This window comes from Diabrotica virgifera, chromosome 9 (assembly GCF_917563875.1).
Source record: "Diabrotica virgifera virgifera chromosome 9, PGI_DIABVI_V3a".
Taxonomy (NCBI): Eukaryota; Metazoa; Arthropoda; class Insecta; order Coleoptera; family Chrysomelidae; genus Diabrotica; species Diabrotica virgifera.
The window spans coordinates 143,464,640-143,475,498 of NC_065451.1; the positions used below are offsets into that span (position 1 = coordinate 143,464,640).

The following is a 10,859-nucleotide window of genomic DNA, read 5'->3' on the forward strand; positions in this document are numbered from 1 at the left end:
CAGAGTTGGTGATTCTGGATATTGGCAGATCAAGAAGTAAATTTGTGAGCATTCTGCCTGCTGGATTTATTGTAATATCACCGAATTGGGTATGCCTGCTATTAAGATCGCCCATTAACACTGCTGAGTTGAGTGTGGAAAAATACTCCAACAGCAGGTTGGATAGGGGTTGATTTGGATGTTTATAATAGATTATCGTAATTTTGATGTTATTTTGTACATAAATGTCAACTGCCAGGAAATCCAGGTCAGGGAGTTGGATATAGGGGGGGGGGAGGATATGGGGAGAGGTAGGTATGCTGTTGTGTATAAGTAAGCCGTTTCCACGGCTGACCTGGCTTTTGGGAAGGTGGTGTGAAGTGTAGCCTGTAAAATTAGGCGTGGTTTTTGACAGGGTATCGGTGAGGGATAGGATTTGTATATTGTTGTCGAAGAGCATTTGTTTGATTAAAGCTCTCTTTCTACCAATACCCTGACAGTTGACTGTACCCAATACACAGTTGAATGTGACTTTTTATATTAGTGGATGGGAACAAAGGTTATTTCTAACCTATTGTTCTTAGCATGTGGTACCATGCGGTGACCAAAGTAGGTTGTACAGAGTTCAGATGCAAACTTGTCAATGGAGTCTCTCCTGTCAGGAAGTTTAGCAATAGCATGGTGATGATTTGCATCACCATTTTTGCTTCCTCTGTGAGGTTGGCTGAGGGAACCTTTCTCTCAGCAACAATTGGTTTTAGCTCCTTGTATGAAGAAGCAGGTTCCTGCCTTTTGGGGCAACTCGGATGCCAGGCAGGGTGTTTGCCCTTTCAATTCGGGCAGGTCGGGTTGGACTGGGTTTTACACTCGGTTTACTTGTGCTCGCCACTGCCGCAATAAGGGCAAGTCACTTGTCTCTTGGTACAATCTGAGATTTCATGGCCACTTTTGCAGCATCGGCTGCAATATTTCGTGATGGACCGGACGAAGTTTGGATTCCTAGGTGCCTCGCAAGATCTGACCAGCCCGTCAATGACGATTCCACTGGACAGAGCACTCTTGAAGTGCACCTCGGAATCGAGGAAAAGCCGGACTAGCCTTGTAGGTTTGTCGAACTGTCTAGAGACAATTCGACGGAGTTTATTAAATGGAAAATTAATTTCCTTGAGGCTTTGGCCTAATTCCTCTTCAGTGATACGTAGGTCAATGTCGGTAATGACCAGTTGGAAATCCGACAATTTGGTAGACGAATTTGGTTTAATATTCTGGGACCGAGTGGGAGGTGAGTTTTTCAACTCAATGGTAATGCTCGGGTCGCCAGTGCGTGCCTGTAACCTTCTGGTTACTTCCTTGAGGTCAACCGATTGGTTGGTCTCAAGGTATGCTATCTTGTCTTTAAAGACCAATCTGATATTAACCATGACACCCCTCAAAACCTCGTGGGTGTTAACCAGCAGGAAAAGCTTCCTCTGGGTGTCATAGGTTTCTGGTATATTAATAATTTTGTAAAAGAAGCGTTTTTCTTGAGGCAGACTGGCTTCCTCAGCGGCTGTCGAGGTCTGAGGGACCTCATTGACAGTTGTGGCAGGTTGTTTAGTTGAAGAAGAGGTAGATGGAGTTGAGAATCGCCAGAGTGTGCCCGAGTGCTTTTCTTGGCTTTCTTTGTGGTTTTTCGAGTTTTGGTTTTAGTTTGCTTGGGCTAACTAGTGGATTCTCTAGACCAGCGATACTCAACCTTTTTTTCCCTGGGTCACATACTGGCTATTGCCATAGCTTGCGGGCCGCATAGGTGGAGTAGTATACAGGGTGTTTCATTAAGAAACGGAAATACTTAAATGGCGAATAGCGGTCACTGAAGCGGTTCTAGATATTCTAGCGTTGCCGTGCTTACATTCACGGCTGAACTGAGAAGTTCAACAATCAAGCCACTCCAACTGTAACGATGAGTTACTACTATCGTTACTAAAATGTTATTCCGATGGGAACTAGGTATGCAACCAACTTTACAAGCACTCGTATTAGAGGTTGCAGTTGATAGACGATAAAGTTGGTAATATCTGGTAGATTAGAGTCTAGCAGTTGGCAATGACGATATCCGGCAGGGGTGTATGTCATATCGGCCATAGCGGCTGGCACTTCACTTGAATTTTCGTTCTTGTCCGATCAAGAAGTCCTCCGGTGGCCATTGTAAGAATTTACCTTTTGGTTGAAATAAGTTATAAGAAGAATAATTTACGTTGGAGGAAGTTTTTATTTTTTTGTTTGGGGTTGTGAAGAGTTTTTGGTTCCAATATTTTTTGAAGAAAACAATGGGTATGTATGAAAAAAAATATCACTTAACTATGGTTTGCCATTTCTTTTTCATGCTAAGAAAAAATAACCATCTAAATCATTTTTAATACCATATTTAGATCATATGAAAAGCATTGCTATTCTTTAATTATCACTTTTTCAATACTTCTAATATACACTCACAGTAAAAAATATTCTTAGAACTACATTTTCACTCTCAAATAAATTGAAAATCAATGATAATTTTCATTCTATCATGTATATAACTCCATATAGTAATCTTTGATTACAAGATCCACATTTTTTTTGTCCAAATACTTCCTTATATTCGTTTAAAAAGGCTTTTTCCAGTCAAGAAGAATCAAGGTCAATGAAAACATATACATTAAACCTCACTTTTTCCGTAGTTTTTTTTCTCTGTCAAGTTCTGATAAGGTGAAACACCTTTTTATAGAGGCCCTGTTTCTTAGATACTTAAGGAAAACCAGCTAATAGAAGGTTTTCTGTTCTTTTAGCCACTGGAGGGAGACTATAACAAAATTTAAGTCACATTTGGATGCTTCATTTATTTATGGAATAAACAATCATTTTGGTATTATTTTGGGTTTGGATTGGAAGAGTTTTGGATGTTTTTTTTTTCGTTTCTGGAATAGACACTGAGTTCTACCGACACTAGCAAGTACCTCCTCGTCAATACTCTGTGTTGCTGTTCCTTACCTCCCGAGGATTGGGAAGATCGGAGGATACGTACCTGGCTCTCTCATCATCAACCTCACCAGGATTTTGGAGAAGCCACAGGCCTACTTTTGTAGAAACGCCAGGTTTTTATAATAAAATTTGAATTTTCAATCCTTTTAAATAATAGTTTTCAATTTTCAATTTTTTTTCAATAACTCAAATACATAACCTTAATAATAATATAAATTCACCTTCTTAAACCCTATTATCTTTATAATATTCAATAATTTTTTTTTGTCAACGAATTTTATATTTCATTTTCATGATTGTATCAGGTATTTAAAATAATCTCAGGATTGTAAACTATCTGGGACGATACTGTGCACACTATCGAAGGGTTTATTTCCTACTCAATAATATTTATTCCATTCACCAGATATTGTCAGGTTGTCACTTCCGATCAGATACGGGATTGTCAGCCAATCTTGTATTCTACAGTAATAATTAGTTTGTACATGCATATTTAGATCAAATGACTTCCTTAGTAGAATAAATTCATTACATATATTAGTTTTTTCATACTGTAAAACCTGCATTATCGACAGGAGTGTACTACCATAGTACGTCGGATATTTAGCTAGTGTATAAAATTGTATATAGGGTTTATAGGTATTTTTTTTATTAAATGTGGTTGTACATACTTATATGTTTTATTATCCTATCATTTTAATAGTATCTATTAATAGTATTAGTTAGGTACAGCAATATAGGTCACGTGGAGAAGAATTTATTCAATTCTTCCCTGGCGCTCAACACTACTTCTGAATATCTTCTTGGTCAATAGTTCTCTTCTTGTCATTACTCCTTATATTAATTTATTTTCTTTATCATTCAAGTATTTCAGTAGGTACCGTCTTACTAGGGCGTGCAAATACGGCCTGATCCTTCCCTGAGCCCTACTGTTTAGTCTCTTCAATTTCCAGCTAGCCTATTTCTGTAAAACTTTAGTCATTTATTAAGCTACCCCATTCAAACAGAATAATCATACGTTACAATTGGCGCTCGCCAACGTGGAGCCCGACTTTCAGTAAGACAGTACCTTTCTTTATTTTGTTGCTTATTGTAAATTTTTCTAGTAAGTATCTTTCTGGTCTATTGTTGTATATTTTGTAATTATATAGAGATACATTTTTGATTCCTTTTGTACGTTATTTGGAAAATACACTAGTGCACTTATATTGCTGTATTGGTACTATTTTAATTTATTTAAAATAATAATTGTAAATCGTGAGTAGGATAATATTTGAACAGGTGTATTGGTTGACATTTCGGTCTGGTCGGTTTGGTGATACCTGGATATTTATTTTGAAAAATTTTGAATGATTTATTTTTTTTTTGATATCTAGGTACATTACTACTTTTGATTTAGGTTCAGCCACAATATACTACAGTTAGCTAAATTTTTGCTTACCATACCTATATATAATTTATAAAGTTTTCATTTTTTTTATATACATTTTCGTTTAAACATTTACTTAAATTATTTTAAATATCTACCCCAAATATATATCTCGGTTATATTTGGTTTGTCGGTTTGTTAGGTCGTTAGTTTAGCAGCTCGTTGGTTGAGCAGCTCGCTTAGTAGACTGTCGGTTAATTGGGTCGTTAGTTGTTGGGGTGGGTTCGGTTTGTCGTTGTTGGGTTGGGTTTATTGTTACTAAATTTTTCCTACTACCATGTGTACCTTTCAGCCAGAACATTTGTTAGTTAGGGAGTTAGATTATGAGCTGAGGATAAGGGAAATAGAGGTTGAAGAAGCCGCTAAATGTGATAGAAAACGCAGTCTATTGCGTGGTGCTCTTAAACAGGAGCAAGGAAATAGGAGTTTCCGTCAGATTTCAGCTGCAGCTATTCCTTTCCTGGAACAACAACAGGGAATAAATGAGACACTAGAGGATCTTACGCAAAAGATAAATAATTTTAGAGGGACTGTCCATGATAGCATGTATTCTAGATACATTTCACGTCTTGCTCATATCTCTGGTCGTGTCCACTTATTATGTTGCTCAGATGAGGAGCAACAACTTTACAAACGCTCTATGTCCATTAGGATTCTCAGTCTAGAAGGTGAACTCGATTCTCGAGTAAATCCTCTAGCCACGTCCACTCCTGTTTCTTCAGTTCAAGCCTCTAATTCCTTGTTACATCCCAAGCCTGTGCAGGTACATAAGTGGGGAGTTTCGTTTTCTGGTGAAGGTCATTATGACCAAGTAATTTCATTTTTAGATAGGGTAGAATGTCTTCGTGTTTCGAGAGGTGTGAGTGAGGAAGATCTTTTTTCGGCTTCTGCCGAATTATTTACAGGCCATGCTTTTACGTGGTTTATGAACAACCGTGGTAGCTTTACCACTTGGACTGGTTTGGCTCAGAAACTAAAATCCGATTTTCTGCCTTATTCTTTCCAAACTGATCTCTTAGACGAGATCAAGAACCGCAAGCAGAAACCTGGAGAATCAGTGACTATGTTTATTAACACTATGTTGGGTATGTGTAGTCGTTTAGATACTCCTTTAACAGATAATGCAAAAAATTAAGATAATTTTAAAATGTTTGCTACCTTTTTACCATGCCCAATTGGCACTTGTTGATATAGCCACTATCGAAGACCTGACAGATAAGTGTAAACGGTTAGAGGAAACTCTATCCTGGTCTTTTCATCCTCCTACAACACCTAATTCTGGTGCTGGATTTAACTCTTACTCCTCGAGAAATCGTTCTTGGCAATCTAGACCCCATACACCGAATGTGTCTGTGACTACTTATTCTTTGTCTTGCTGGAATTGTCAGGTTGTTGGTCACGCATTTCGGGATTGTACCAGACCCCAAACACGGATTTTCTGCCACGGTTGTGGTAGAGAAAATATGCTTAAACGTAACTGTTTTAAGTGTTCGGGAAACGAGCATGCAGAGGCTCGTACCCTGAGCGTTCCTCAAACAGCAGCCCCATCAGGGAACATGACCGCAGCTGTAGACGAAGCTTCAGGTCCAATACCCGCCAGCAGCTCGAACACCTCTCAGGAAGGAAGAAACACTTCCAACCGGAGACCAGCACGCAAACCGAAATCAGGGAAAAAGTAATTGTTAGTAACACTTTAGTTGACTCGTGCGGTTCGCTTGATCGTAAATTATCCCCTCCAGTCTTAAACTGGAATTTTAGTAATAAGCATAATCAAGACGAGGAAACAGTTCCAAATTCTATACCAGGTTGTACGTTTGTAAATAATAATAATATGTCTATGTTAATACCAGATAATTTTGAAAATAAATCAGAGATTTTGGATTTTGATATAAATTCGTTATTAGTTAGGAAACATAATGATAACCGACCTTATCTTGAAATTGAAATTTTAGGACAATCTTGTTTAGCTCTATTAGATAGTGGCTCGAACATTTCTCTAATAGGTTCGTATTCGCTGAAATTATTAGAAAATACTGATATTAATGTTATGCCTATTTCTTCTTTACAAGTCTCTACTGCGGATGGTGCTATCCAGTCAATTACAGGTAAATTTGACACAGAAATCGTAGTTGCCAATATTCGGAAAATGGTTACATTTTATGTTATACCTTCAGTTAAAAATTCTATAATTCTTGGCATGGATTTCTTGAATGCATTTAATAGTACACTAAATTGCTCAGATTTTTCGTTGTTTATATCTTCCTTTAATGTCGCAACTGTAAGTGCCATTCGTGAGTTTTCTAGTTTGTCTAGCTTAGAACAAAACCAGTTAGAGAATATTATCTCTAAATTTTCTTCTATCTCTTCCAAAGATAGATTAGGCCGTACACATTTAATATCTCATACGATCGAAGTGAACACTTCAACTCCTTTCAGACAATATCAATATCCCATACCTCAGGCATGGCAAGCAGATTTAAGTAAAGAAATTGATTCGATGCTCTCTTTAAACATTATCGAAAAGTCGACGTCGTCATTTTGTTCGCCGTTATGGATGACAAAGAAGAAGGATGGATCATTCCGAGTATGCTTCGATGGTCGCAAACTTAATAGTATCACTACTAATCGAGATGCTTATCCCATCCCTCGGATAGATATAATTCTGAGCAAACTTCAGAATGCCAAATATATCTCTTCGATCGATTTATCCAAAGCTTTCTTACAAATTCCGTTAAGCGAAGAGAGTAAGAAGTATACTGCTTTCGCTGTCAGTGGTAAAGGGTTATTTCAATTTGTCACAATGCCTTTCGGTCTAGTTTCAGCTCCGCAAACAATGTGTCGTTTAATGGACTTGGTTATTGGTCCCCAACTCGAACCATTCGTATTCTATTATTTAGACGACATCATAGTTGTTACTCCTGATTTTTCTTCACATATTGAAATATTGGAGAAATTATTTTCACGCCTTAAAGAGGCTAATCTCACTGTTAATTTAGAGAAATGTAATTTTTGTCGTCCTAATTTGAAATTTCTAGGATATGTTGTTGATCATCAAGGTTTGAGAACAGACCCTGATAAAGTAACCGCTATTAAGGACTTCCCCATTCCTAAAACTACTACACAACTACGTAGGATCTTGGGCATGTGTGGATACTATCGTCGATTTGTGCCTTCTTATTCTACTTTATTATCACCTCTTACTGACCTCCTTAAGAATAGGAAAAAGGGCCAGACTATCACCTGGACTCCTGAAGCCGACGATGCTTTTCGTCGTATTAAAGAAGCTCTTACCAGTGCTCCGGTCATGACTTCACCTGATTTCAGTGAACATTTCTACCTCATGACTGATTGTTCAAATACCGCCTCAGGTGGTGTACTCTTTCAGATGAAAGATGGTTCTGAACACCCCATAGCATATACTAGTAAGAAGCTCAATAAGGCCCAGAAAAATTATTCCACTACCGAGCGTGAACTCCTTGCTATTATTCACGGCTTGGAGGCTTTCCGTTACTATTTGGAAGGTCGTAAGTGTACCCTTATTACTGATCATAGTTCTTTACTCTGGATGCATTCTATGCGTAACCCATCCCAACGTTTGTCTCGATGGATTTGTAAGTTGTCAGCCTTTGATTATAATATCGTCCATCGTAAGGCAAATGGTGTTGTAGTAGCCGATGCTTTGTCTCGAACGTTTGATGTCAATCTTCTTGACTTATCCACTTTAGTTCCGGATACATGGTATCAAAAAATGTTAGAAAAGGTTACTCAAGCACCTGATCAGTACCCTGATTTTAAAGTAGAGAATAATATTCTTTATAAGCATGTCGTTAGTTCAGTGGAAGCTTTGTCTAATATGTCTGATTGGAAGATTGTTGTCCCAACAGCAAACCGGGATGAAATTCTTCGTACATTTCATGATAATGTGACATCTGGTCATTTTGGTTCTTATAAAACATTTAGTAGGATAGCAGAATTATATTATTGGCCTGGCATGCGCAACTATATCAAGAAATATATTTCTAGATGTAGAGTTTGTGCTACTTGCAAGCCAAGTACTATGCCACAAGCTGGATTAATGGGTACTTTTAGGAACATTGACTTCCCATGGCAGATGATATCCATGGATCTGATTGGACCATATCCTCGTAGTTACAATGGCTATACCTATTGTTTGGTGGTTGTGGACTACTTTACTAAATTTCCACTAGTTTTTCCTCTTCGTAATGCCACTGTCCCTGCTATTGTGAAATATTTGGAGGAGCAAGTCTTTTTGTTGTTTGGTGTTCCACAAATTGTTTCTTGTGACAATGGTCCTCAATTTGTGTCTAAGGCTTTTAAAAACCTTCTAACTAAATACAAAGTTCAGAAGATCTTTTATAATTCTGCATACCATCCGCAAGCTAATCATAGTGAGCGAGTGAACCGCAGTATTGTAACAGCCCTTAGATCATACACTTATCCAGATCACAGAGCTTGGGACCAGTATATTCACTCAATAGCTCAAGCCATAAGAACTTCGGTCCATGAAGTTACTCAATGTTCTCCAGCTTATTTGAATTTTGGTAGAAATATTGCTTTGTCTGGTGATTATTTTGGTTTAATTTCGGACAATTCCACAAATCTCCCTCAGATCTCTGAGAAACTCCATCGTTTAGATGATCTTCAGACTTTACCCCCAATATTTGCAGACATCAGGAAGAAGTTAAAATCTTCTTACCTTAAGTCACAGAGTCAATACAATTTGAGGAAAAGAGATTTGCGATTCTTTGTTGGTGATCGGGTATTAAAACGTAATTTTGTTAAGTCAAGCAAAGGTGATGCTATTTCTGCCAAATTTTGTCAGAAATATGTCCCATGTGTTGTCAGTAAAGTAATCTCTCCTTTAATATATGAACTAAAAGATAGTTCGTCCAACAGGAAACTTGGTCGATTTCATATAAAGGACTTACTACCAGATAATACTGTCAACGACTTAGCATCTTCGTCGTCAGAAGAAGAAGATTAACTTAACAATATTGATCAAGTTAATTCCTCTTTCTAAATTTTAGAAATACTCGATTGTTCAATGAATAGGTTAACGATTGGATTTTGATTTTAGTCACCAGATAGGTACTCTATGTTTTATCTATTATAGTAATTTTTCTAGCTTTCCATATTCTATGTATGTTAGATGTCATTAGTTATTATTGAGATTTAGCTTAATTTGGCTTATTATTGAACTGGTATGGAACTGTAACACCTTGTATGTGATTATGCTTATATATGTCATCACTTGTAGATTAATGTATCTACAAAATAGGTTTAGATTATGTTTATCTGGTGTTGTGTTTAATTTTGTAGTTTCTACTGGAAAGTTATTCCAATGCTTAGTATGATTCCTTGGTACATTAGCTTATTGTGGTCTAAAGAAGTCATCATGATATTTGTTTTGGTAAAGGCAATTTGAGTATACAGTGTGATTCCAAAGTTATACTTCATTGGTCAAAATTTAATTAAGTTAATTGAGATAAAAATTTATGATAAAGACTATGAAGCCATTTCGTTATGTACCGTATTGAATATTTCTTAGGAAAATGGTTTGCCTAGCTTGGCTATGCAAATACGTGGGTTCGAAACTTGTATTACTTATCAACTGTGCACATGATAGGAGACGGATTTCCTGGCTCACAGTTGCCTAGTCCTGGGTCATACCTTAATTAGTTCAGATGCTGAATTTTTATGATAGAATGTTTAATCATCATTTTAATCATGCACTAGGCATTCTTATTCCATGTTCAGTTTATGATCATTCTATAGAGACTTAGTCTTAAACTTGTCTGTCTATTGTATACTTACTCTCCTTTAGTTTTATCAATTTATTGTTCTGATAATAATGGTAACTTCTTGGATATCAGTCCTATGGAAATATGGTAGCTTTTGCCTACACCAAGGGATTATTGTGTTCGAGCATCAGCTTTCCTGAAAACTCATTATTTTTGTTTGTATGTGAATTAGAGTCAGGATCAACGTCCTGTTGTCTGTGCGTGACTAGGGAACATTTCCTTAATCTGCAGTTTCTTTAGAAATTGATTTACTTGTTCTCTAGTATTTACTTAATTGGATTTATTTATAAGAGTTAATAATATGTGACTTCTTGAAGTATTTCATGAGAGATGATTCCGAAATATTGGTTAGCTTTTTCTGGCTATTCCCATAAATTTGTTGTAGCTATAGCTATAGTTAGAGAATCCCAGAGTAAGCTAACTTCTGTTATGTCCACCATTTAATTAGGTAGACCTCCCGTTGCATCTGATACAAATCTGATGATCAGTTGAGTGAGGGTCATATTACCCAATATGTAATCATTATTAGCACATTGAGTGTTAGGTTGTAGCGTTGCTAATTAAATCTGCCTGATTGTTCCACCTTGGATATGCTTCCATATAAATCTATTGTCCACAGTCGAATCAAT

The 10,859-nt window shown here is 37.0% G+C and overlaps 1 long non-coding RNA gene across 1 annotated transcript; it reads left to right on the forward strand.

Annotated features, from left to right (window-relative positions):
* The first annotated feature begins 1,918 nt into the window (after positions 1-1,918).
* LOC126892945 (uncharacterized) lies at positions 1,919-3,649 on the forward strand. Its single transcript, XR_007701058.1, has 2 exons — positions 1,919-2,292; positions 2,787-3,649. It is a non-coding gene; the product is annotated as an uncharacterized LOC126892945 (long non-coding RNA).
* Positions 3,650-10,859: the final 7,210 nt, after the last annotated feature.